Source organism: Balaenoptera borealis (assembly GCF_965194805.1).
Source record: "Balaenoptera borealis genome assembly, chromosome: 9".
NCBI lineage: Eukaryota > Metazoa > Chordata > Mammalia > Artiodactyla > Balaenopteridae > Balaenoptera > Balaenoptera borealis.
This window is the reverse complement of record NC_138873.1, coordinates 40,253,692-40,281,548: the sequence shown is the minus strand read 5'-3', so window position 1 is coordinate 40,281,548 and position 27,857 is coordinate 40,253,692. Positions and strand designations below refer to the sequence as shown.

Here is a 27,857-nt window from a genome sequence, read left to right as displayed (position 1 = left end):
TAACAAAAGCACCTGTGAAGTAGGATTAATATGAGAATTAAATGAGTTAACACACAGTGCTTGGAACTGGGTCTGGCTCTTAATAAATATTAGCAATATTTTTATTTATATAAGGTACATCTCCCTGCTGGAATCTAAGAGGCAGAAAGCTGTCTTTATTGCTATTTTATCTCAGCATGTACTATAATGGTACACAATATATAGGGCTGCTAAAAACGGGTTCAGCAAACCAAATGTAACGGATAAAATTTGTTGGAATAACAACAAAAAAGAATAAGATTTTGGTTAATAATTATGTATCAATATTGTTTCATTAATTGTAACAAATGTACCACACTAATGCATGATGTTAATAATAGGGAAAGCTCTGTGCCTGGGCTTGGTATATGTAACTCTTTGTACTATCTGCTCTATTTTTCTGTAAATCTAAAATTATACTAAAAAAATAAAGTCAATTAGTTATGCAGGAAATAAGTAAAATGAAATAAAGGCTTATAATGAGATTCAGTCTTACTAACTTCATGGTCAAATGGTAAAATGGCTGAATTAAGACAGACTGAATTAAAGGAATTAGGAAAACCTGAAACTGAAGAGTGTCTTGTCTGAACAGCCAGGCTCTAGTCAAAAGTGTGATTGCTTAATACCACCAACCCAAAACAATTAAAAGCTCACTTGGGAACAGCAAAAGGCCTAATTTGCTAAAGATATGGGCCATGGAAATATTATTGACAACAATATATGTTACAGTTTACATTTTATATTAAGTTGCTTTGCTTGTACATAAGTCTTTCCTAAAATAACAATTGCATCCTTTCAAGAACATTGAGGATATATCTAATAATTAAAAAAAAAAAAAACCTCCAGACTGGGTTAAAACCAGTAAATGCCAAACTGATTCAAAACTGGCACCCTTAGTAACAGGTGCTTAATACATATTTAGTGAAGGAGTCAAATTGAATAAGGGGATATACAAGGCTGTCTTAGGAATGTTCTTCCTTCAGTGAAATGGGGTCACAGGTAGAATTACTTTGTAAGAAGCACAACAATTACACCCGCCCAAATTTTCTTCTAGAGGTTTTGATTTAACAAAATTATAAATTCACAGCTCAATCATATATGAGATATGGACTGTTTATAAACATATAAAAAATCATCACAGAAAGATTGGAAAGAAGATTAAGTATAGGTATAATCTGGGGTACAATTTTGATTTTGTGATTAACTCATGTAAAGCTTTAATTCTAGTCAACATTTCCTAATTTTTAAGTAGAGAAAAACATGACCACCTACTTTCTCCTCCACAACCATTTTTCCAGAATTGAGGTACTGAATATAAGTCGTTTGTAGTGTTTTAAGAGAAGAATAATGTTTAATTTAAAGTAACTTAATAACCCTTCTTTATTCCTATGCAGACAGAAAACTGTTCAGAAAGATACTCTGGTACTGTTCCCATCATGCTCTTTGGGGAAATATAGCAAACCTATAGGTGTCTATGTAAAGCTTGTGTCCTCAAAAGATCTTGATTTTGATGTGAAGGCAAAGGCAATAAAAGACGTAAAGCAACTAACCTGAGCACCTTCTAAGTGCCTAGCACAGTTCTGGACATGTGGGGATACATCAGGAACCAAATGGATTATAACCCCTGCCCAGTGGAGCTTACCTTTCTTCAGTGAAATAAGCTAGGTTGCATGACCCAGTTTTGTCCTTCAGGTATAGTGCCATAAGAAGAGGAAATGTTGGATTGCTAGAAAATGTGTGGTGTTTTTATAACTAAGCTGTATTTAAAAGAAAGAAAAAAAAAAAGGAGTAATCTCTCATGTCAAAAGAATAAGTGTTCAAGCAGGGTTAGAATGGCATGACTTGAGATGGGAGTGTGTTGGTGGTGTCCTGAACTATTAGTTAATGACCAATATCATTGATCTTGAGAAATGACAAGAAGACTTTTAAAATACTTTCTTTACTCAAGGTCCTTTTCCTTTGGTTTGTATTTCAAAAATTATAAATCTCCCTGCTTCCTGGTAACAACTATCAGCATAGCTCCTAACTGGGCCAAGGCCATTGTACTTCTCTTTGAGAGTATAACAATGGCATGGTGGAGCTTTGAGTTTAATTCAGAGACCCTGTCAATTCCTTTAAAACCTTTTTATAAATTTGTTAGGTCAAAATAATCTATGAGATTATAAACACGCAATGGGTCACTTGTGAAAGGTACCTCTGAGCTTAGAGTCAAAGACTGGTTTTGATTCTCACCTAGCACGACAATTACTAATGGTAAAACCTTGGGCCATGATTTAGCCTGAGTCTCCGTTTCCTCATTTGTGAAATAGGAATAATAATAATGTTAACATTGTTTAAATCATAAGATATTTTTATGAGGATATATATATATATATATATATATATATATATATGGTAATATACCTGGTAATATATATTAATATACCTGAGAATATACATTATCATATATATCATAAAAATTTTGAGTGACAAAATATGTTAAACATATTTGTCTTATAGTCTGCGAAATAAATATAACTGGGTTTTCATATACGATATTTAATTAAATCTAAGATGTCGTTAAGCTGTAAGTCACACATTATTTTACGTACCACTATAAAAGAAAAAGACATTGTCAATTAAACTAGGACACAAAGTTAAGATGCATCCTAATTTCAGAGATATTAACATCTGCAAAAAAAGTGCATCTTATTTTAACAGATGGAATGTGGTAAATCACACTGTCACCCTCATTTAACTTATATATGAGTCATTTCAGACTTAACTATTGTCAAAGTAGCATAGTTTTTAATTCTGCAATTTCCATATTCAATTTAAAAGGTATGAATTTAAGAGTAGTATACTGGTGGTCAAGAACCTAGGTTCTGGCGTCACAGACTGAGTTAGAATTTACTCTTCTGCCATTTAATCAGCTACATGATCCTTGCTAAGTAACTATTGCTGTTATCATCATCATAATTATTACTGTTATGAACATTGTTTATGATATGAGACAAGTGGCAATCCTCATAGTGACGCATAGTGTTGGGTAGAGAAAATTAATCCTATCCAAGAATATGTGAAAAATTTTCTATTGATCACAAAATAACTGAGTGAAAATTTACTTCATTCAAGGCAACCACATCTCCATTTCTGGAGAAACAGCTCAGACCTCTCATGCTGTTGACAGTGGGTCAGAATCTGTTGGATGAAATGTTCATACATACATATGACTACAGTGTGCTAATAAATCATTTCCTGCAAATGGTGCTCCTGTCATCATGTGCATCAGTTAACAGTACAACAGTTCTCAGAAAATATTTGGAACAAATGTGCACTCTTTTAAAAATATGTTATATTTTATCCAAACCAAACACTGTCATGCTCATTTCAATTTTATTCACAATATGTAAGAATATATTCTCTTTTTGCTGGAAGAAAAGATATTCAATTGAATGCAACATATTTTGTCTACTGTAAGCCATAACGTAATATATAAATGATATGTAAATCATTTATCAATAAGTCCAGGATGCAAAAAATATATATTTCATCCTCTTTTTCTTTTCAAATTTATAGAAAGGAGCAGCATCTTGACTCTGTCAACTTGCATACCACATGGGGTCGGTAAATTACTAAAACTCTCTGGGCTTCACATTGGTCACCCACAGATACGGGTTACGCAGATAACAGGAACTCAACAAAAAGTTGTGAGAATAAATAGATAATATAAAAGTGTCTGGTAAGTAATAAATGCTCAAATATACTAGTTGCTATCTCCTCCTCTTAAAATGATGTAGGCTTTATTATGTTCTCATTCTGGATTCTTCAAAAGGCCAAGTCCTTCATTTTGAGACTCCTGGAGACTCACATATGGCAACTCTGGGTGAAAATTTGGTAGCATGAATTAACTACTCTTTCCTACATATTCAAAATATGTTTTCAACATGAACATTGAGGATGTTTGGAAGCAGGATCACTGACCCTTTGTGAAGCCGAAGCTAAATACCACACTCTTCTTAACACCAAGAAGCAGAGTCGGGTTTATTAACGCTTGCACAAATGTGTGTATGTATGTAAGGGTGTTCCCTTAGACAAACCTTGCTACTCAATTTGGAAGGCATGGCTGACCCTTAGTTGACCTGCTACATGAGGTACAAATCAACTGGGTAATGGAGGGCCTTTTTGCAATGTCAAAACACAATGCTCATTCAATATTCTCTGGACTGCTCCAGGCATTGTAAAAGCTGTAAATTTTCAGATCTTTGATCTCTAGCCTCCAGTTCGTCCCTGGTCCCATTTGGCTTTCTGTAAAATTAAGTCTCTCAGTGTGGCTGTCCAGAGTAACCACAAAAGAATGTTTATGCAGTAGGAACAGTTTCTCTGGACAGTTTTTCACTGAGGTCAGCAGTGAGCCTCTGGCATCCTGATACTTACAGACTTCTTAGTGTGACAATTTTGGCATCAATTATCCAGAGAGAAGCATTGTCAGTGCAACAGGAATTGGCCCATGTCAAGCTGACGGAGTTACACTGCCAGCTGAGGGGGACTGCTGGTGTATAAGTCTTGTTGCAAGGAAGCCCAATATTCATTTGGCTTTGTCTGATAAAGAAATAAATAACATTTGTGATTCAGGATCATATTGCAACCTTAAAAAGTCTATGAGTAACAAAATTAAGAAACGTGATTCCAAGAGTGTCAATATTTTTTTCTCAGCATTCAACTCAACTTTGTTCTTAATCGCACAGACCTCACTGCCTGAGTGTGTCAAATTCACTTTTTCCTTTCCTTTTTGGATGGCAGTGCATGGAAGGCCCTTGTATAAACACAGCCAGGGCATGAGCACAGTTCCACTTCATCTCCTCAACTCCGTTTTGCTCTTCCCTCATTCTCCTGTGTCTGCATTCCTTGACAGTTGGTGGATTCAGTCAGCATCACGCAAGAAGGTATATAGAGGAATTTATAAAGTAAAGGCCAAGAAATAAATTCAAGCTAAAATAATAATGATTTAAAAAAGTAGGGGAATTAGTCTGGGTTCTCCAGAAAAACAGAAGCAATAGGCTGTATATATAAAGAGAGAGATTTATTTTAAGAAATTGGCTTATGTCATTGTGTAGGCTGGCAAATCTGAAATCTGCAGGGCAAACTGGCAGGCTAGGGACCCAGGAGAGAGCTGATATGGCAGTCATGAATCCAAGGGCAGTCTGAAAACATCACTTCCTTCTTTCCTCGGGGACCTGAGTCTTTTTCTCTTAAGGCCTTCAACTGATTGGATGAGGACCACCATCTTAGGAAAAGTAATCTACTTTACTTAAAGTCTACTGATTTAAATGTTAATCACATCAAAAAAGGACCTACACAGCAACATCTAGACTGATGTTAGACCAAACATCTGGGTACCATAGCCTAGCCAAGGTGACATATAAAATTAACCATCATAGTGAGATATTCACTTACAATAAGTGAAAGAACATTCAGGCTCTAAATTTTAGTAAACAAAATACATTTTACTAAAAAATGAAGAAAATATAATTGCAAAAGTTTTTAAGTCAGTAAAAAATGAGTATGTATGATATCAGCCAGCGCTCTGAGAATATTGCAGGACTCAGGCCAAAAAATTAATATAAATCAAACTCTCCTACCCCGCTTTTGAATTCTATCTTGGATCATCTCTTAGAGTCATCTTTGAGGCCACTCATGATAATTTTTTTCATATTTTCTTCTAATGAATTTTATGGCTAAAATTCGTTGTTTTGACTCATGAACATAACAAAAATATGTAAGGATAAAACATACAACTTTCATTTCACATATTCCACACGTTACTCACATTCAAAAAAAATGTTTTTGAGCTAAATATAGCACATACATATTTCAATATAAACGATATACAATTATGTCTAAAGCAGAATTTAAATGAGCTTTGGGAATAAAAGTAAGCACTTTTAATTTTATTTCCTGGGCATATTATTATCTCAATCCCTAAAAAACGATGAGACATCCCAGGAGTTAGCTGAATTCTAATGACTCTTCTAAATAATATCGGAAAAGCTTGGTTTGCTGTTTTGATTCCTGGATTTTCAAAATTGTTTACTTATTAAGCTTTCTTATTTGATTTCTAATAGTTGGATGGAATTATCAAAGATGCAACCAGCTTTCCCAAATGATTGAAATAAGAATCTACCTAGTGGCAGACGACTAGAACAAATTTTTTTAAATCTATCTTGTTTATTTCAGTAATAAAAATCTTGAGTTAAAATACCAAAAGTATATTCGACTGGAGATAGTCAGCAATGAGGAGGTGGAATGAACTTGAATGTGTAAGCAAAGGAGTAGGCGGAGCAAGAAAATGAAGGATGTGTCACCAAGCACAGGACGTGTCACACTGCTGACCCTGGTAATTTAAATTGCTAAGCAAAATAAATGCAACTCTTATCGTCAAAGCACTTCATAAAAGAAAACAAAATTAAGTACCATAATATTAGGGTGATTCCTATTTTGCTGTTGAAGAAACTGATGAGAAACTCTAATGGCCTTTCTAAGGCTGCAGTTGAGCTTTGACAAAACTGGGATTAAAGAAACAGCTCCCTGCCCTGTCTTTACAGGCACTTCTCTCTCCGGATCCTGCAAACCAGTACAAATGAACCATCAAGAATGTTGGCAATCTGGCTGCCACATGGAAATAAGCGAGCCGTCAGGCAGTTGGTGGTTCAGTCTGCGTAATGCACAGCATAAATTCAGCAGCACTGTCTCAGGTTAACCCAGAAGATGAATAAAACCCTGATGGGCACAAAGAGATGTTCAAAATATTTTCAGTGCCACCTCAGAAAAATTCAAAACAAAGTAATAAAAGGAAAGTTGATCTGTTTGGAGCAGTGCTCAGGAATTACAGGCTTTCAGTGCTGAAATCTCCCTGAGGAAAGCTGTCAATCCTAAAAAATGCACCCTGTTTTAGGAAGACTGCTTTCCGAGGCAACTTTCTGACTTGATTTATTTGAGCAGTTGGTTTTTCCTTTAGGCATTTTGCTGTTAATTTGCAACATGGAAATTAAATGGTCTTGGGAGCTTCATACACATTCTTGTTTAAGAAAAACTTTGTCTTACAAAGTCATGGATTTTTCTTAAATAGACCAGACAGTCTGTAGCACAGAGATATTTTTTGTGGCTGTGAAAATTTCTGCTAACACAGACACACAAAGGGCACAGGGCCACGTGGTCTGGGCCAAATACACATCTCTTGCCCTCACTTCACTTGGCTTCCTTCTGAATAAGGTATTTTCAAAGCAACACATACCAGATCTCACATAACTGTCATTTACCCAGACTGCAGAGAGTAAAATTATCCATTAGGCAAATCACAGACACTGTTAATATTTCCCTTGTTACTATTTAACGATGATTTTTTAAGGATTTCTGGTCTCCAGAAGAAAGATGGCTGAGGTTACTATAGAAGACAAGGAGAGTGTTCCCTTGTAATCTGTAATATTTTCCTAAATTAACAACCACAAGGATATCAGAAGCCAGCGGGCCTGAGCCACTGTGGTCCTGCTATAGGCTTATGAAATACATGACCTGTCACATCATGATTTTCCCTCCCCAGCTACACACCCAGTGTCAATGTGCCTTCTCTCAGAGGGTGTCTTAAGCGCCCTTTTTAGTTCTTATTTAGAGAAGTAGATAAAGGAAGGTGGGAAAATATTTATGAAACCACCAAGAAATAGTCCTGCTTATAAGACTTGTTTCTCACTGTTGTTCTTTGTTAGCCAACATGAGACTTTGAGGCTTGTGTTCCTGTCTTTCCATTTAGAGACGCTGACTCTAGTCAGAGTAGGATCTCCCCTGGAGGAAGGCCCTGGGGAGGAAACCCACTTTGCACAGGCAGCAAGCAGAGTGAAGGTGCCGTGGACTCTAGAGTCAGCTGCTTTGCCTGGGGCGCAGGCTGTGGGTGCAAATCACACTGCGTTAATACCCTGTGTTGGTGAATAGAGAAGCTGCAAGAAAGAAAGGGAGGGGAAAAACCCACAGTAGTGTAATACCTGCATCCACTGATACCTGGGCTCATCAAATGTAGGCGGTGCTCATTGAAGGATGCCAGGAAGTACTCGCTGACCAATGTTTTCCATACTGACCCCAAATCAGAGATTTCATTTAGTGTTTCTTTCTTTCTTTTTTTTTTTTTAATTTATTTATTATTTATTTTTGGCTGCTTTGAGTCTTCACTGCTGCCATGCGGGCTTTCTCTAGTTGCGGCGAGTGGGGGCTACTCTTCGTTGCGGTGCGCGGGCTTCTCATTGCAGTGGCTTCTCTTGTTGCGGAGCACGGGCTCTAGGCGCGCGAGCTTCAGTAGTTGTGGCACGCAGGCTCAGTAGCTGTGGCTCGCGGGATCTAGAGCTCAGGCTCCGTAGTTGTGGCGCACGGGCTTAGTTGATCCGCGGCATGTGGGATCTTCCCGTACTAGGGCTCGAACCCATGTCTCCTGCATTGGCAGGCGGATTCTTAACCACTGCGCCACCAGGGAAGTCCCTCATTTAGTATTTCTTGAAGGCCTTTTGGCGTGTGCTAGTCACAAACTAAAATACAAACAGCTATGGGAAGGAGGGGGCGCACCTCTTAGGAGGAACTTACATGACAATGGAAAATGGCCCCCTGTAAGAAGGAAACAAAAATGAGGTTCCCAGAATGACAGAAAGGAGGGTAGAAAGAAGTGGTAGAACCCCTAAGATACCATATCTGCTTTTGCCCAGGAAACCTATGTCCAGAAAAAGTGGCAAGCTTTCAACAGATGACAAGAGATTGAGCTATCCATCATCTAGACCAGGCTTTCACTCACTTAAATGAAAGCCTGAACAATTTCATAGAAGAAACATGGCACCGAAACTGGAAGAAAGAAAAAATACTACAGTGAGAGAGGGTATAATTTTTCACATTTTCATTAATTTGGAAAGATGGAGGCTAATAATGTCTTTATATAGTCTAGAAATAGAAAAGCTCTGAAAAACATTTCAACAGAGATGTCTATCAAAATAATCAACATGGTAGATTTAAATACCAACCCTAAGAGAGCTGATATATTCAGATTGCTCTTAATAGCACCTGTTGATAGGAGGAAACATGCTGATCTACTCTAAAACCAAGTACACATATAAATATTTAATCCTATAGTAGGTACTTGACCACTCCTTCAATTTCTATGTGAATTATAATATGAAAATAATACAAATAGGAATTTCAATCTTATATTTCAAGGCCGGATCCAGTGATACTTCTTCCTTTACGCTTTCCCATATGTTCTCAACTTGATTGAGTAACTGCTACCTCTGCACTTCTTGACGATTAGCTGTGCCTTTGTTATAGCAATTGTTCAGTTTGTATTATAGTCAGGTGCTTGTATGTTGCCTTCCCCCATCAGACTACAAGTTCTTTGAGGGCAGAGGACTTATTCAACTCCTCTTTCTTTAGTCTCATTGTTTTTAATGTGGTGCTTTACTACAAATAAGTGCTCAATAAATAGTTATCAGATTGAATTTATATATTGAATTTCATCACTTAAAGTAGATAGCATCTAGATCATCTAAAAAATTTAAAAATTACAATCCCTTGGGTTTATGCAGTATGTCTTCTCTAATACCGAACTTGGAATATCTCACCTAATTTCTTTGGGTCTCCATAATAAAAAATAGAGTTTGTTCTTCTCAAGCTTAGCTATAGAAACTAAAACACAGCAGTGAAAACCAAATGTTTCAAAGAAGATTAGTGACAGAAGGGTCAAGTATATGTCAGAAACAGCATCCTGAAGTCCTTCTCAATGGTGTATACAAAAGCCCGAGTTGAGGTTTACCTAGATGCCTTTAAATGTCTCAGGTCTCACATTCTCTAAATTGTTAAGTAGCAAATATGCTACTTGAGTAATAGCTCATTGATAATTGATGTTCAACACATATAGTAGTATAAGAAAGTATACAAGTGCCACTCACCTCTCACTCTTCAGAAGAGCTATAGCTACAGCCATTAGATCTTAAGGGCTAAGGCTCAGAGAGCTACTTGGAAATTTGGGCTAAATTAAGTAGGAAGAAAAGATGGCCAAGAGGAACATGATTACGGACAACTTTCTTTCCTTATTTTTTTTCTTCTAATTTTGTTTTCTGAAAAACTGTTATTGGTTTTCTTAATAATTCTTACTTTTGAAAAGTAGATGAAAAAGGGTAATATAAAATACAACACACTGAACATGACTATTAAAACAGAATTTGGATACTGTCAATGCCAATGCGAAACAGCTTAAGTTTTTAGGAAAAAATAAACTTTATAAAAGGTCTAAGGACTGCGTGTTTTTGTGGGGTCAACTCCATTCCCCACCTTTTTCTGGTATCATATACTGTTGCTTTATTCCTGGGGTTAGGGCTTTATGTATTTTACTTAGTTATTTAACAAATACTATAGCGCTTCATATGAGTGTCAGGCACTGTTCTAAACACTTTACAAAATTAATTCAGTATCTATTAACAACCCAAAAGATAGATGGTATTTTATCTCAGTTTCAGAAAGAATTGAGGCATGAAGAGATTACATAATTTACACAAGGTTATCCACCTCAAGAAGAATGAAGCTGCGAAACGAGGCATCATTAGTAACAAAGTTTTGTCCTGTGAACTCTCACCTCCTTCAAGAAGTGTGCTTAACAGAGGCTGATAATTCCTCTAACTCATTGTGCTGTCTCTCCACTTCAACACTTACCCTTCTCAGTAGCCCAAAAAAGTGTTATTAATACTTTTAACTTTCAGTCTAACTGCTTGCTCTTTGTTCTTTGTTGATATATATCAAATGAATCAGACTGACACTTCCTAGAAGAAAGTGTTATTTCTGCGTAACTTTCACTATGTAGTGTCCATCCTGTTCATGAAAAAGATAACTTCGTAAACTCATCTGGAGATTAAAAAGGAATTCAACAAACACTTACCAAGCAAGTGTTAGATGTGATGCACTACGATAAGCACGGAAATGATGGCAGACTCCTTGCCCTTCGTGCTAACACATGCTAAGAGATGACATGAGCACAAGGCAGCAAGATAGATGGCTATCCCTTTGCCGTGAAGGGCTGCAACGCTCTCCCCTGCGGTATCCCAGCGGGAACCTTCGCTTCTGCCGGGAGCCAACTGCTCCCTGAATGATGGTATTTCAGGCTTGCGAGGCCTGGAATATGTTGCTTAGTGGGAGGCAAGCATCTTGTCTTCTGCTCCCATTTGGCAAGGACACCTCATTATGTAAGACGGCCACTGTTTATCTGCACCATATTTATGGTTTCTACAAGGGTTATTCTAAGGTTTGGCAGATACGAAGGAATATTTTATAAAGCACGGCTTGTAGTGGGCAAGACCTCAAATGAAATTTCTGGAGTATAGCTAAAGTACCTTTAAATTATTCATTCTAAGGTGATTTAATGCCTCTCTCCCTACCCCACCCCGCCTCTGTTGGTCATATCCATCAGATTGAGATGAGAAGTAAACTCTTTAGGACAGGGTACTATTACTGCATTGTCATTCCTAAGTTTAAAAAAATCAAAGTACATTCAGTGGCCCCTTGAAACCTAACCAACCTAAAGAATATCTATGTTTATCTCATCTTTCGCAAGTATTTCTAAAACGTTGGAGTCAGAGTAGCACCTAATCTTTGAAAGTCCTCTCTTCACTGCCCAACCTGAATCCCATATCGTTTTTAACGGCTTGCCGTTAACACCCTGATGCTTATGAATGGGAGATTTCATAAAGGTATGTTTGGGGAGATACGGTGAGGTGCCAAGGGTCTACAAAGAATTAGTTCTTTATTCAAACGTTATTATTTTATTGTTAGCTTCATTGGACATTTATATCCAACAGTCGCTACATAAATCTGGAAATTAATAAAAGAGAACCTCAACACAAAAGAGCTATCACTTTACATGTCTTTGTTCTAAAGTTGATTTAACACCCCTGAGTATATAAGAACCATTTTATGAGCAGACAGCTTCTATGGTCTATTTCCAATGCCACCTAGTGTATTTTGTACTTTAACATACATCTGATTTAGATTGTCTCCACCTGATTAAACATCTTACCAAAAAAAAAAAAAAAAAGCAGTGCTCTTCAGTCCCAGTCTAGGAAAGTAAATATTTCCATTTAAAGGGATTGTAGCATATGAAAATAAGTAAGTTTTAGAAGTCCAATCAACTTTTTGGTGCTCTCTGCAAGCTTGTCATAAAATAGAGGTCAGTCTCTCAGAATTTATTAGAAATTGCTAAACCCTTTAATCTGTGATAAAATAAAGGGACAAAAAAGCAAAATTTACCATACACATGTGTGTTTTTGAAAACTGTGTAATAAATGTTCCATTTTATAAGTAAAATCACAATTTAAATATTTCCAAAAAGCTCCCCTATTTGGAGAAATAATATGGTCAACACTCTTGTAAAGAATTACCTTTTGAGGTACCTAACTTGTAAGATTATATTTTAACAGAATAGATTAAACTTGTAGTACAAAGATTTATTAATTTGCAATCACTTAAAACAAAGCAATAAACAATAAATGATATGAGTTTGCAACAACACAACGTATCTCTACAAAGTAATTGTTTTCCTTTATGAAAGAAAAAGAAAAAAAGACTCTGGTGAATATTTGCAGTTGACTCTTCAAGGCACAGTTATCAATAAGCTAAGAAGGCTAGAGGTATATTTTAGGCGGTGTAAGCAAAATCCTGGTTCACGAGATTGCTTTAGTCTGCTAATACTGTAGACTTGGCATGCTCACAGTTTTTGTTTGCATAGCTGTCTCCCCAAATAAAATTATAAATGCCTTTCACATGTGTGGTGTCTCATGAAAACACTTTTCAACACTGAATGGAATTGTAAACCTTATTATCAGCCTGATTTCCTTTTTTTTCTCTTTATTGTCCCTCTTCACTCTCAATTTTTCTACTTATTACATTTGTGTTTTTCTTCTTGTAGGTAAATAAAAGGGAGACATAGGTAGTATCTTAGGATGAAAACAATTCTCAAGAACTAATGAGTTAGACTAACCTAATGGTAGATGGAACAAAATCTAGTGTCTTGATTTTTATGTCCTTTCAAAATTTACCCTATTTATATCATAATTTATCTATCTATCTATCTACCTATCTATTTATCTATATCTGCTATTTAGAAGAATTGTTTTGGGACTTCCCTGGTGGTCCAGTGGTTAAGACTCCACGCTTTCACTGCAGGGGCATGGGTTCAATCCCTGGTCGGGGAACTAAGATCTCACATGCCACGTGGTGTGGCAAAAAAAAAAAAAAAAAAAAAATTGCTTTATAAGTGATTTTTTGTTGTTTGTTTTGTTTGTTTTGCAAAAACAACTTTAGATCTGATGCAATTCTGTCAAATTCTAAGGTCCTAGCCCAACAAGATCAGTTAACCATTTATTGTATTATCTAAACTGCATTTTCTCTTGCCAAGCATTGTACTTGTGAATAGAGATACCAAATCAACATGACATATACTTCACACTTTGTGGGAGCTCAATCTAATGGGGGGCGGAAGTGGAGGTGAGGACAAAAACTATAAATAGATAACTATATTACAATATAGCAATCACACATACAAGCATTAATAAAAGGAGTGGGTGGGGATATAAGGCAAATTGACAGCTTATAGATGCACAAGTAATTAAGACATAATAATCCATATTACATGTTCAAGGCAGAAGGAAGGGAATTTTATATTATGAAAATCCAAAAGCCATTTTGGGTTTCGGTATCTGCAGGAGTCCTGGAACCAACCCCCTGTGGATACTGAGGGGCGGCTGTATTCAGTGTAGGTAAGGCCTTTATTATACATTTATTATACCCCAGTTTTGGGTTTAACAACTTAAGTGAGATTTAGAGAACTCGAATGAGAGGTAAAGAGAAAACAAATATAGGTACATTCAACTATGAGAAAATCTGTTTCGTCAGAAATACTTATATAAGTTGCAGTTATTTGTACTGGAGAAAGGACTAGTACATGATTGAATATACGTAATTTTAAAATATATGGAAATGAATGAATGAGTATGTGTAATTTTAAAATATATGAACATGTATATTATAAAAAAAACAGTTAGTTCCCTTTAATATAATTGCAACAGAGAAAAGAAACCTTTTTAGAAGGGTGCAGAAGAAGTTTATGCTAGTCATTAGGAAAACCAGTACAGTGTGAGAGTTGCGAGTGACTGGAGAAACCCAATAAGAATAATCAAAGGCAAGAAATAGTCCAGGGATTTGCATTCCTCTAATGATTAGTGATGTTGAACATCTTTTCATGTGTTTGTTGGCAATCTGTATATCTTCTTTGGAGAAATTTCTATTTAGGTCTGCCACCCATTTTTGGATTGGGTTGGTTTTTTTTTGATATTGAGCTGCACGAGCTGCAAATCAAAACCACAATGACGTATCACCTCATACCAGTCAGAATGGCCATCATCAAAAAATCTGCAAACAATAAATGCTGGAGAGGGTGTGGAGAAAAGGGAACCCTCTTGCACTGTTGGTAGGAATGTAAATTGATACAGCTACTATGGAGAACAGTATGGAGGTTCCTTAAAAAACTACAAAGAGAACTATCATGTGACCCAGCAATCTCACTACTGGGCATATACCCTGAGAAAACCACAATTCAAAAAGAGATGTGTACCACAATGTTCATGGCAGCACTATTCACAATAGCCAGGACATGGAAGCAACATGTGTCCACTGACAGATGAATGGATAAAGAAGATGTGGCACATATATACAATGGAATATTACTCGACCATAAAAAGAAATGAAATTGAGTTATTTGTAGTGAGTTGAATGGACCTGGAGTCTGTCATACAGAGTGAAGTAAGTCAGAAAGAGAAAAACAAATACTATATGCTAACACATATATATGGAATCTAAAAAAAAAAAATGGTTCTGATGAACCTAAAGGCAGGAGAGGAATAAAGATGCAGACATAGAGAATGGACTTGAGGACATGGGAAGGGGGAAGGGTAAGCTGGGACAAAGTGAGAGAGTGGCATTGACATATATACACTACCAAATGTAAAATAGATAGCTAGTGGGAAGCAGCCGCATAGCACAGGGAGATCAGCTCGGTGCTTTGTGACCACCTAGAGGGGTGGGATAGGGAGGGTTGGAGGGAGACACAAGAGGGAGGAGATATGGGGATATATGTATATGTATAGCTGATTCACTTTGTTATAAGCAGAAACTAGCACAACATTGTAAAGCAGTTATACTCCAATAAAGATGTTAAACCACCCCCCCCCCCAAAAAAAAAAGAAAGAAATAGTCCAGGGAGAAAAGGCTAAAATAACAACACTGTTTCAGCTGGAGGAGAGAAAGCTACACTTTGGTTCACATGACTAAAGAGACCTGAGGACAACTCATCTATTGCCCTGTCCCTTCCTTCCTGCCAATTTCAACGTTACTGTAATATAAATATAATGAAACAATTCTGTGCTGAGTCCAGATGTATCCCATTTAGACAGAATGACTTAAGGATTCCATGTTCCATATTTTCCCCAATGACAGAAAAGTGGGAGCTGGGGGTGAGGAAAGCAGTTTCATTTGAGCTTTAGGGAGACATTCAATGTGTCTCGGTGATGATGAAGTTATAGTTCTGTCCATATGTTTTCTCTTTTTATACCAGACCTGGGAGGGATAGGACAGACTAGGGAGGCCTGGCGGTGGTTGAGCAGGAAAGTGGGTTACTCCTGATGTTCCTAAATTCTTTCAATTCTCATTGGCTCTTTTCCCACAGCAAGGGATTAGCCTGGCTTATGTTGAGAAAATAGCAGGTCTCAAAAGAAGATGTGTCTTGACTTAAAACTGACTCAATAAAAGTTTTTTGGATTTACGAAAAATGAAATATTTTGGTAATGGGTAGTCATTTTCCACATCTCAAGAGACAGAAAATACCAAGTCTACTGAAGAAAGTTATGTAATGTCAGATGAGAACTTTCTATGTCTGAGGACTGTGAGAAAACAGGAATAAATTTATGAGATATTGTAAAATCTATTTTTCAAGAAACATGAATGATTAAAATAAAAGAAAAATCTACTTAAGAGGCTATCAATTGGTCCTCATACAAATTACTTACAAATTACTGAAGCTTGCTGAGTAATGTCAGTGCTCTAAGTGGGGCTGGGTCCAAGATGGTGGCAAACTGGAGACCTCCTGCCCCATCTTACAGAGTTGGATGGAGATCACTCAGCATCTGGGTTTGGGGCCCTGAAGAAATGCTGGCTCAGGAAACTGAAACCTGAAATGTGAAGCCTGTAAATCTGAATTTTTATTTGAAATTCGGATTAAAAAATAAAATTAAAATAAAAACCCGAAGTGGGTCAAACCAAAGGTGTTTGCTGGGGTCAAGTCTGGTTTGTGAAGCTACCCATTTGTGATTTCTGGTGAGGACTGAGTAGTACCTGGTCCCTCCTAAGTTTTGCAGCCAGATATGTTTCCACAATCAACAACTCTCTAAAGCTGTCAATATCTTTACATGTCATTAGCACTAGGTTTTTTTTTTCCTCTTGTGATTGAACTATGCTGGGGAAGAAAGGGAAGAGAAGTTTGGTACCAGCTTTCTCGGAGCTGGACCAGTTTTCCTTCACAGGTGCATTATGCCATGGCATCAAAGCAGAAATCCTGGGGGGAAGGTGAGCAACTGGGGTCCTAACACCAGGGAGTGAACTGAGTCCTACCTTAGAAAAATACCTGGAGAAAGCCCTGACTGCAGTCAGGCGGTTGGATTAAATGGCTCCTTAGTTCTCATTCCAGACTTTGATTACATGACTCTGAGCCAATGCTGGTGATATCTTTATTCTCTCTCATTATAAATATTGTCTCCTACCTTTAAAAAAGCTTTTCTTCTGCGTTCAAAAAAGAATTACTCTTTCTTCCCCTCAAAAGCCTTAAAAAGTGAATACAAAGAAACTTGCAGCTCCTCCTAAATGGACAAGACTGGCATGTTTTGCCTACGGATTTTTAAAATCATTGGATTGACTAACATTCCAGAATGATGCAAGTCTCCACCACTAAAGGTTTAATTCATACCTAAAATGTTGCCATTATTTGGGGTAATGACATATAATTAAGCCTGCCGACTATGTCTCATGCTTTTCTATCAGTGATTCATGGCTGTTGTCAAAAAGCAGCTGCATATCAGAGGATTTTTTGTTAAAGTCCTTGTTTGAAATACCCAACAAACAGGGTTTTCTTGATTTATCAGATTATCCAGATAGTTCATGTGCTTTTGTAAAAACCTGAGCTGATGCCAGCTTCCATTTATATCCACTGCAACTTTTTTTCTTTTCTCTAGAGATGCTTATGATGTTACCATAAAATGTAAGTAATAAAAAGAAAAAGATAAGGTTGGTTTAACAGGAAACACATTCATTACTGTGTATTTCACAATGCAACACTGTAGAAGAATTCAGGTTATGGGATCTAAGATCTCTCTCCCGCATGGATTTGTATCGTATCCTAACAGGTTCTCTCATGCTTCAGAAGAGGACAGATATGTAGAGTGACTTGCTGCAGAGGACGTGATCTTCCTAGCACTTTTGTAACTGAAGATTGTAATAGCATGTGCCAGTTTCTCCTCACATAAACTGCTGGAATAACGGATGTCTATTCCTTGGGTAGCAAGCCAACTCATCAGATTAGTAGGAGTCAAAAACCAAAGCGAACTCCAGTGTCCTCTCCTTTCTGTGGCAGCAGCTGGGCTTCTAGAGAGGACAATAAACCAGAGGACTTGTTCCATAGAGAAAGGGTTTACTAGCTTCGATCCTTGGTGTTCAGTAAAAAGAAACATAGATAGAGTTCAGGTAACACAGACACTTTTAAAAGAGTAACTTGACTCTTCACAATTTAATGTAGTGGCATAGAGTGGGAAAAAAAAAAGGAAAATAATTTTACGTTTTTCAAAAGGAATTTTTCAACTTCTAAAAGTACTTTCTGACTGCTCAAAATATATCTCACAAAACACAGCTGCTTTTCAAAATTACTGTCAGGGGCAAGATAGAGGTGTTTGTTTTCCTAGATCTAGAGGTAGAAAGTAAAAAGGGAAAGAGTAGGAACTCACTTGGTTTTTCACTTGAGGGGAAAAAAAAAAAAAAAAAGAGTTTAATCATGAAAGAGGGATCTGTTTTCCCCAGACCCTTGATAATTTCTCTCAGCTTTGGCTTGATTTTTATAATGAATAGTTTAAACCCAAATTACAAGTTTAAATTAAGAGCTCTTAATCTAAAATCCTTTTATTCCTAGCAAGAAATAATTTCAGGGATTCATGTGCTGTTGAAATTACTAGCCATATATTTTATTAAGGTTAATCACAGCCGCTATTAAAAGAGAGGTAATAATATATGTTTTTCTCTGCTAAGACCAGCTGGTGAAACTGTAGTTCTCACACGGTTGCAATATTCTTGCTAATTATCTAATCATCGGGAAAAAGATGTACAGGACCAGGCGGGTTGAGACGGCTCCTGCTGCCGGATTCCCAATCAAAGTAAGAGCTTTGTAGACAGTATGACCCATTTATCATAAAATATGCTGAGTTATTCAAACTGCTGCCAGCTTTGAGAGCCAATACTATTATTTCTCTGCTTGAGTAACTGCTGTTAACTGAAATGCAGACAACAACATTCTCAAGGATGAGAAATGATATTCATGAGTTTTTTCCTATAATCCTTTCTTTCATTACCCTCTAGTTGCTTATATCAACACATTTATTACTGTCATTGAGTTAACACTCACATTTCATGAACACTCAAGTATTATTTGCATAGATGAATAAAACAAGATACTACTAAATCAGGTGGTATCATGTGAACACACTTATTCAGTGACATAAACTCACTCCTTTGTTTCTAATTGACCTCACTTTAGGTATGTACAGTTCACATTGCATCCTAATAGTGAATGGATTTCTGGACAGATCTCTGAATCTCTCATAGTCTTAGTATTACTTTAGAGCTTCTTTTTTGTTCCATGGGAACAAAACTTTGTTGGTGAAGTGATTCTCAAACAGTAGTGTACATACGAATAGCTTGAGAAGTGTATGAACACGTAGATTCCAAGTCCCCTGTGCTGATTCAATAGATCTGTGTTGGGGCCCAGGAGCTGGTTATCTTCACACACATCCCAGGTATTTCTGATACAGGTAGCTCACAGACAGTATCTTTTTTTTTTTTTTGCCGCACCATGCAGCTTGCAGGATCTTAGTTCCCCGACCAGAGATGGTACTTGTGCCCCCTGCAGCGGAAGCATGCAGTCTTAACCACCGGACCACCAGGGGAGTCCCTCACAGACAATATATTGATTAACCCTGAACTAGTGTCAGTCCTGGGTGAAGAATTATTGGGTTTATTTCTTTACAATTTGATTTCCTGGAACTTATTACACCATTTTAAGCTTTGGCTTATTTTTTCCCACAAGATAGAAATTAGGTGAAATTCCTGTCTCAGAGGAGTCTTCTGAACTTACTATTTGTGAAATGTTTAGAGGTCCTGAGTTTGAACAGGTTGTGAAAATTTTCCTAGTGCTGCAGATTCGCACTGTGGTCAGTATCTGTCTTGTGCCTGTGAAAACTTCAGTTTGATTGTCATTTATGGAAGATAGTTTAAGAGGATCCTCCTGTTAAAAGCAGCATGGTATCAGGAAGAACACTGGAATAGGAATTAGAGCATCTGGCTATGTTTCAATTGTGACTTTAGCTATAGCTAGTTTTTTTTTGCGTTTAGAAATAGGGAAAATATAAATCTATTTTGACTAAAGGATCCTTGAAAATACCAAAGAAGATAACATACATACAAGTAATTTATAAACTCAAATTTGCTATATAGTTACAATAATGACACAAGAATACCAAACACAGGAAGAATCACCTTATTTAAGACTTTATTTAGGGAGTCTATACTTTTTAAGTTCTTGCTGAACAGAGAGAAGTCTTATAGGGAACATGTGGGAACTCTTGGTTTGGAGAAAGCTTCTCATAAACAATCAGAAAGTAATTGAATGTGTGGGAGATTGAGAAGTGTATTCCTCTGAGTATTTTCAGGAATAGACTCACGTAATGTTTATATACTTAGTGGGAGAGTGTTATTGGGAAGCTGTACTGTGATATGTGATCGTGACCTTCAGCTGGCAAAAACAAGAGGTAAGTTGAAGTCTATGCCATTAAACTTTCCTTTCTCTTTCCTGGGCCTCAGGCGCAATGTAACTCCAGCTTCTTCTTCTTTTAATCTACCTGTGCTCTATAGCACAGGTTAGTTTGCATGCCCCCCAAATTCACATGTTGAAGCCTAACCCTGAGTGTGATGGTATTAGGAGGTGGGGCTACTGGGAGGTGATTAGGTAATGAAGGTGGCACCCTCATGAATGGGATAAGGGCCCGTAGAAAAGATACCCTAGAGAGCTCCCTTCCCCTACTTCTGTCATGTGAGAACACAGCAATAATGCAGCTGTCTATGAACACGGAGGCGAGTCCTCGCCTGAATCTACTGGTGACTTGGTCGTGGACTTCTCAGCCTCCAGAACTATAAGAAATAAATTTCTGTTGCTTATAAGCCCCCCAGTCTGTGGTATTCTTTTTTTTTTTTCTTTTTCCTTTTAAGGATTTGACACATTTTATTTGAATTTGTAGCAATATACCAAGTTGTTTTGCTGCATAAATATTTTGACTTCTTTCAATTCGTTTTTCTCTTTTCCAAAAGGTGGTTTTAAAACTTCACATTTCACGTATGGATCTCTCCTTATCATTTTTAGCTGGGGCAGCAGTGGTGAAGGGGGCAGGACCTCCTGCTGGTGCAGCACCAGCTGGGGGCAGGTCCACCAGTCCCCACGTTGCAGATGGGGCTCCCGATGTTGACATTGGCCAGAGCCTTTGCAAACAAGCCTGGCCAGAAAGGTTCAGCGTTTATACCGGCTGCTTTAATGAGGGCATTGATCTTATCCTCTGTGACCGTCACCTCATCGTCGTGCAGGATGAGGGCCGAGTAGATGCAGGTGAGCTCGGAGACGGAGGCCATGGTGCGGGTGAGGGCTAGTCAAGGGCTGCCGGGCGCAGTGCTAGTCGCCGGATGAAGTGAGGGCCTCACCCCAACGTGGCCTTAGCTTCCTCGGAGGAACAGAGAGCCTTAGCAGCTGAGGAAAGGGTAGTCTATGGTATCCTGTTACAGCAGTCAGAACAGACTAAGACAACCTCCTTGATAGTAATGCATGTTCCTTAGGAGAATGGCCTCTGGAACAGCAGGGAATTTGTATTTCACTGTAAGCTGCCAGCCATACCATAATTTTGTCATATAGAACCTGTGGCAGAAGTATCAGTAACCATGACCGTCATCGCGCACACATGGACACAGCATCTTTGGATAATTTCAAGTTATTCAAATAAGCCTTGAAAGCAGAGAGAAGTTGATTGTAATAACCAGAAATATAAAACCTACTGAGTATAAAATTTCATTCCTAGAAAGAAGAAAAATAAAAATATGAGGGGTAAATCTTTATCAGTTTTGCTTTGGCCTTCAAGAACTAAAACTTGTGGTACTTTGCACCATTATGATGATTTTACAGTCATCTAAAACCTTTAAGTCTTTGCTTTTAGTGAAAAATCTGAATTGGGATGTTCATCTACCTTAATTTATTTTTGGTGCAGATTCACATTATATTAAAGGGAATACATGCTAAATTTTAGTTAAATTCAGGTTTAGCAGATCTGTACACCAGATGATAAGCTTGTACACAGAATTCACTTGGATTTTTCTTTTAAGAAATAAAAATGACAATTTGCTAAAAGACATGCAGAATTATCAAATAAGACAGATGGTCTTTGATGCAGTTTTCTTTGGATGAAACGTAACCACCAAGACAGTCAATCGTGTATGCTGAGACAGTTTGGGAAGTGTTGTCCAACCACATGTGAAAATAAGCCTGGCATCCCAGACACGGAGATCCATCTTTCAGTGGAGAAATACTCTCCTTCCTGTAGAACTGTTGCCTAATTCTTGCCATCTTGTCTTTATTAGCCTGAACAGAGCTTGAGGTTTAATTTTCAAACAATCTTTGATTACTCTTAAGTGTTCCTTTTCTGGAATAGGCTTAAAGGTATATTATGGGGTGAAAGTGCTCCATCATTGTAAATCAAACTACTAGCTTCCGAAAACTGCTTGATTTTATTTTTCTGCACTTAATTTTTAAAGAGAAAAGGCATATAATGACAATGTAATCTCAGATGGTGAATATTCTTCTCCTGTCATGCAGGATCTTAGTTCTCTGACCAGGGATTGAACCTGTGCCCCATGCCCCCTGCAGTGGAAGCACAGAGTCTTAACTACTGGACCACCAGGGAAGTCCCAGGTGGTGAATATTTTTTAAAAAGTAATTTCCTGGGCATATTCTTGGGTCACTTGCAGATCCAGCCCACCTCCTTCAACTAAGAAAATGACATTAAAATTACTGCAAGAGATTATTGTTATTTGACATAGTTCAAAATCAGGAATCACTGTGAAAAGTTTGTCTTTAATTTCTCGAATCTTTGAAACCAAGGACCTTGTCTCCCATTTTCCCCCATCTTTTCTTTTTCTTTTTTTCTTTTTTTATTATGTACCCAAATATTTATTTATCTTAGTGGATTTTTTAAAAGAATAAAGTACATTTCCAGCCTTTAAGAAATGTAGATTTTAGGTGGATATTTAAAGCATATTAATAAAATAACCAAAGGATAATACCAGAATAAAAGTATATAGATGAACTAATTATCCATATTTTTTAAGGATGATGAACTTTTTTTTTTATTAGAGTATATGGTAGTTGATTTACAATGTTGGGTTACTTTCTGCTGTACAGCAAAGTGAATCCATTACACATATACATATATCTACTCTTTTTTAGATTCTTTTCCCATATAGGCCATTACAGAATATTGAGCAAAGTTCCCTGTGCTGTACAGTAGGACCTTATTAGTTATCTATTTTATATATAGTAGTGTGTATATGTCAATCCCAATCTCCCAATTTATCCCTCCCCGACTTTGCCCCCTGGTATCACTGCTGTGGACCGGGGTTCAATCCCTGGTTGGGGAACTGAGATCCCACAAGCTGTGCAGGGCGGCCAAAAAAAGAAAAAAACTCTCCCATCTTTTCTAAAGCCTTTCAGAGTGCTGTACATATAAGGAAACACTCTGATTATCTGGCAACCAGGCTTTTGGCATTCAGGAGTATCAATCAGAGAAGTTGGGACGCTAGAAAATTAAACATATAAAATAAAAGATTTATTGTAGGGATTTGATCTTATAAAATAATTGTGGGAGCTGTTGTTTCTGTGTCTGGCACTGGAGTCTGAAGTTCATATGGCAAGCAGTCGGGAGGGGTGGATGAACATGAAGTGGGAAAAGCAAGGAAAAGCCAGAGCTTGTGAAGCTAAGCCAGAAACCACAAGGACGGGAACTCCTGTCAGTGTCTCTTGGCCTCCAAACTTCCAGCTTCTAGGAGGGGACCATTTTGCAAGAGAAACCAAAGCCCTTCTCCTGGGAGCTAAACATGCACTTGGCTCAGAAGTGAGAGAAGCTGAATCAGAAGATCCAGCAGGAGCTGGAAATGTTGCGGGCCCGCCCATGCAGCCTCCTGCCAATGGTGCAAATCAGTAGATAAGCGGTGATGTGTATGAGATGCAACAGTGCCTTGTTCCTTGCACCCACTGCTTGAGGAATATGTTTGCTCTTTCGTTTCCACCTTCCAAATCTTGTGCAAGATGTTCCTTGTGACCCATGTTAACTATGAACTATGCAGGGAGGGGAGTTCTAAGTACTGAAGTTTCAGCTTAATTAAATTGGCATAATACGAATCCACCATAATTTAACCTTGGTTAACTTGGCAACCAAATACACCTTTTTAAACCACACTTAACTTCCAAGTAAAGACAATAGGAAAAACTTACTTCCACCTAACATAAAACAACTATCCTTTATACAACTGGAAACACACTAACATCTCCCCTACAAACATATAAAATCCTTTATCTCGCAATGATTTTCATTTCTCTTCTAACTGAATCACATTTCCTCTTTGATATAAAGTAACTTAAATATTGAGCTATAATGTTAACTAGTATTCATTCCCAAAGGTTCTATGCCCTATGCAGTCAGTCCTGCTTGTATTGGACTATTAGTTTTTTTTATTTTATTTATTTTTTATCTCCTTGGAGGTAAAAGGAGTCATCTCAGGAAATCTACACCCCAGACATACTATTCTCTCCCCGCACTGCATAGTAGTAACTCAATTTCCCCTTGATTTTAGGATCAGTCATGTTATCTGTTACCTGTCGATTCTTTGATTTAAGAAGTATAAAAGAGGTGTGGTGGCAGTCTCATTTCCAGTTTAATGGAACTACTGCTGTGTCCCACTGGTAGAAGCCTTCCCCCCTTGGTAACTTCCCCTAGACCAACAGAGCTCAGAGTACAAGAACAGGAAGCAAACATTTCATTAGTGATCACTAGTGGTAAACATTAGAGCAGTCACTTCCTTGTATACTGCTTGAGTCCCAGAGCCCTAAATCCTGCCTAGAGGAGGAACAGTATCATATACCTGTCTCTGAATGAGGGTATGTACCCCATTCCAGAGATCATGGCAGTTCTGCAAGGTGTGGCCACCTAGCTGGTACCATAATTAAGTCTTCAAAAGTCTATTCCACTATTTGTTCAGCCTTCCATTTCACGATGACAGGGAAGATGGAAAAACCAGTGAATTCAATGGTCATAAACCCATCAACAGATTTCATAGGCTGTAAAATGAGTTTCTTGGTTAGAACAATGCTGAGAAGAAGATATTTTGTATGTTAGAAGATGATAGTTTTGGCATAAGAATTGTGGGGAAGGAAACAAATTTATATACAGTACAAGTGTTCACTCCAGTGAGAACAAAGCACTATACCTTCCATGACAGAGGTGGTTTTATGCAGTTAATCTATCACTAGGGAATTTCCTGGCCGTCCAGTGGTTAGGACTCTGTGATACCACTGCTGGGGCCCGGTTTGATCCCTGGTCGGGGAACTAAGATCCTGCAAGCCTGGCTGATTCTGTTCCCTCCCCTCCCACCCCCAAATGAATGGTGCCATATTGGAGACTCCATGTTGGTCTGTGCTGTTGTCAAATTGGGCATTCAATGGCTGTAATCAGATCACCATAAGTGAGGGAAATCCATGCTGCTGTGGCTATATATAACTTCCATCCTTGCTGCCATTAGTAATTTTTCAGGAGCCTATTGGTCAAGTGCAGGGATGACTGAGGAAAGAGGCTGACTATTGTACATACAATGGGTCATCTTATACACCACTTATTAATATCCTCCTCCACTGAGGTTTCTCTTTGGTGACCATGTAGTTACATATCTTCACATCTTGTACACATTCATAGAGGTCTCTGTATTACCAAATTTTCAGTTATGTTCTTTCCAACTGCCTGACAATTCAGCCAAATCCTTAGCTGCTGCTGCTGAGGTAGTACGGATGCACATTTCTGGCAAGCTTCCTTTCCAGGTAGAATGAACAGCCAGCTGTATTAATCCAAGTTCTGTGCGCTGAGAGGATTTTCTTCACCACTATCTTTCAAGGTACCTCAGATTGGAGCTGCTGTAGTTGTCTGCTTGTCAGGTACAGCCTGCCTATCATGCAGAACCACCTTCAACCCAAGCCCCAACTCTTACTTCCCCAATTAGCTAATCATAGGCAACTCCCCTTAAGGTGGAGAAGGAGGAGGCTTTGTGACAGAAATATTGGTCATGAGCGTCTGTGCCACTTACTCATGTACCTTCTTTGTATTTTCAGGACCTGATCAAGTTGCATCTTGTATACCACTTTCATATAATGATGGAGTATTGCTGTGTGTGCCTATCTTTAGGGCTTAGTAGGACATAAAAACCAAGATAAACACTCATGTCGCATAGTAATCTGGTGGCCCATGTTCAAGGGTTCAGCCTCTATTAAGGTTCAGTGGCAAGTGAGAATCTGATTTTCAAAAGGATAGTGGTAGTAACTTTCTACTGAAGAAGGCATAGCTTTTTTTTTCACAAAATTTGGAAACTTTGTGCTGTAATTCACCTGTAGGGGACTGTCAAAAGCTACATACTACATCCCTTCCTACCACTTTCAGATCTCTAGGGCCATACAGTCCAAATGGCATTGCGGCTTACATGGTAGCCTGGGACTGCTGCAAAGCCTTCTTCTGTTCTGGGCCCCCTTAAAACTGGCAGCTTTTTGGGTTGCTCTGTAAATGGGTTGGAGTGGCACCTTCAAATGCCAAGTATGTTGCCTTCAAAATCCAGAGATGTCTAGTGGCATTATGTCTCTTTCTTAATGGTAGGGAGAGCCAGACACAGCAACTTGTAATTCATTTTGGAAGACTAACTTCCAGAAATTTCACTGAATTTCTGTAGGATTTATTTCTCACCGGCTGGCACACAGTTGTCACACTCATGTGTCTGGGGTCATCGCTATTTCCTGCTCAGTTAATCCAATTGGTATGATACCATCAGTGTAATGGACAGAGGGAAATGGGTGGTGATCAAGGTCCCTGACATATGGCTGAGAAGCTGATAGAGCCCTGAGTTAGGACAGTGAAGGTACATAGTTCATCCTGCCACTACCTCCAGGCTCCCAGGTTCCATGAGTGGGGCGTCCTGCAGGAGAAGCTAGTTCCCTTCACTGCACCTGGCCTAGGATTCAGAGAAGCTTTAGTAGAAGCTGCAGATGCTGTCAGCCCAGTTGCTGCTTTCTGCCAACGCACAAACCAGCAGATAAGACAACAGTGCCGGAGGCCCAGCACTGACCTCCTGAATGTAAAGGACTAAGGTCCATCTTTCACTTCTGGCTTCCTGTGCAAATGCTTCCTGTAGACTATGCTAACCAAGAATCTGCAGGAAAGGAAATTCTGGGAAATGTAGTTCTAGTTTAGCCAAGTGGATACAACTCAAACTCATCACGTCAGAATAGCTCTGATCTCAAATGAAGATACAACAAAAACCTTTGAGAGCAAGAAACTTCCCTTAAATCCCGAAAACAATGAAAGTGTCTGCAAAGAATGAAAGCTCAAACAAGGATATCTTCTCATCTGCTTCATCAATAAAAAAGAAAGATTTGCTATGGCAAGCTGGTGAAGTTCAGAAAATATTACATTTGTGGGGTGAAAGCCAAGAAGAGCAGGAGAAACAATTGAAGACAGAAGAACAAAGGGAAAAGGCAAAGCAGAGAAAGTAGGTGATGGTGGTCAGAAGGAGGGGGTAGGGCTGAGCAGAGGGCAAGTGTAGGGACGATAAACAACAAGCAACACCTGTCAACAGAGAAAAGCAGCAGCCACCAAAAATTGGAAGGAAGACCCCTTTCTCTCTCTGGCTGGGAAAATGTCTATCTGGGCCTCAACTGGTTGCTCCTGAAGGAACAGGCATGTGGAAGATCCATTCTTACAATTATAACCGACAGAGTCCAGGTGGCAAATGGCTCCCAAGGAAGAGTATCCAGGATCTTTGGAAAACACATGGCATCAGTTAAAATGGCTAATCTAAACTTCCTGGAAAATTTACATGTATAAAACAGTTCCTTATTCAATAATTTCAGTTTAAATGTATTTATTAAACTTTGTCTAATTTCAATCTGTTTTTTCACATTTGCTATTTATAATAAAAGCTACCATTAGTTTTTAATTATTGTCAAAAATTAGGACATAATTATATATGTTTAATTATAAATGATATATATATATATATTTTTAACATCTTTATTGGAGTACAATTGCTTTACAATGGTGTGTTAGTTTCTGCTTTATAACAAAGTGAATCAGTTA

At 38.1% G+C, this 27,857-nt stretch overlaps 1 pseudogene across 1 annotated transcript; it reads right to left on the bottom strand.

The window, feature by feature from the left end:
• Window positions 1-20,342: 20,342 nt before the first annotated feature.
• Window positions 20,343-22,270, bottom strand: LOC309635271 (large ribosomal subunit protein P1 pseudogene; annotated as a pseudogene). The gene has a single exon. The product of its transcript is annotated as a large ribosomal subunit protein P1 pseudogene (transcript).
• Between the last annotated feature and the right edge of the window lie 5,587 nt (window positions 22,271-27,857).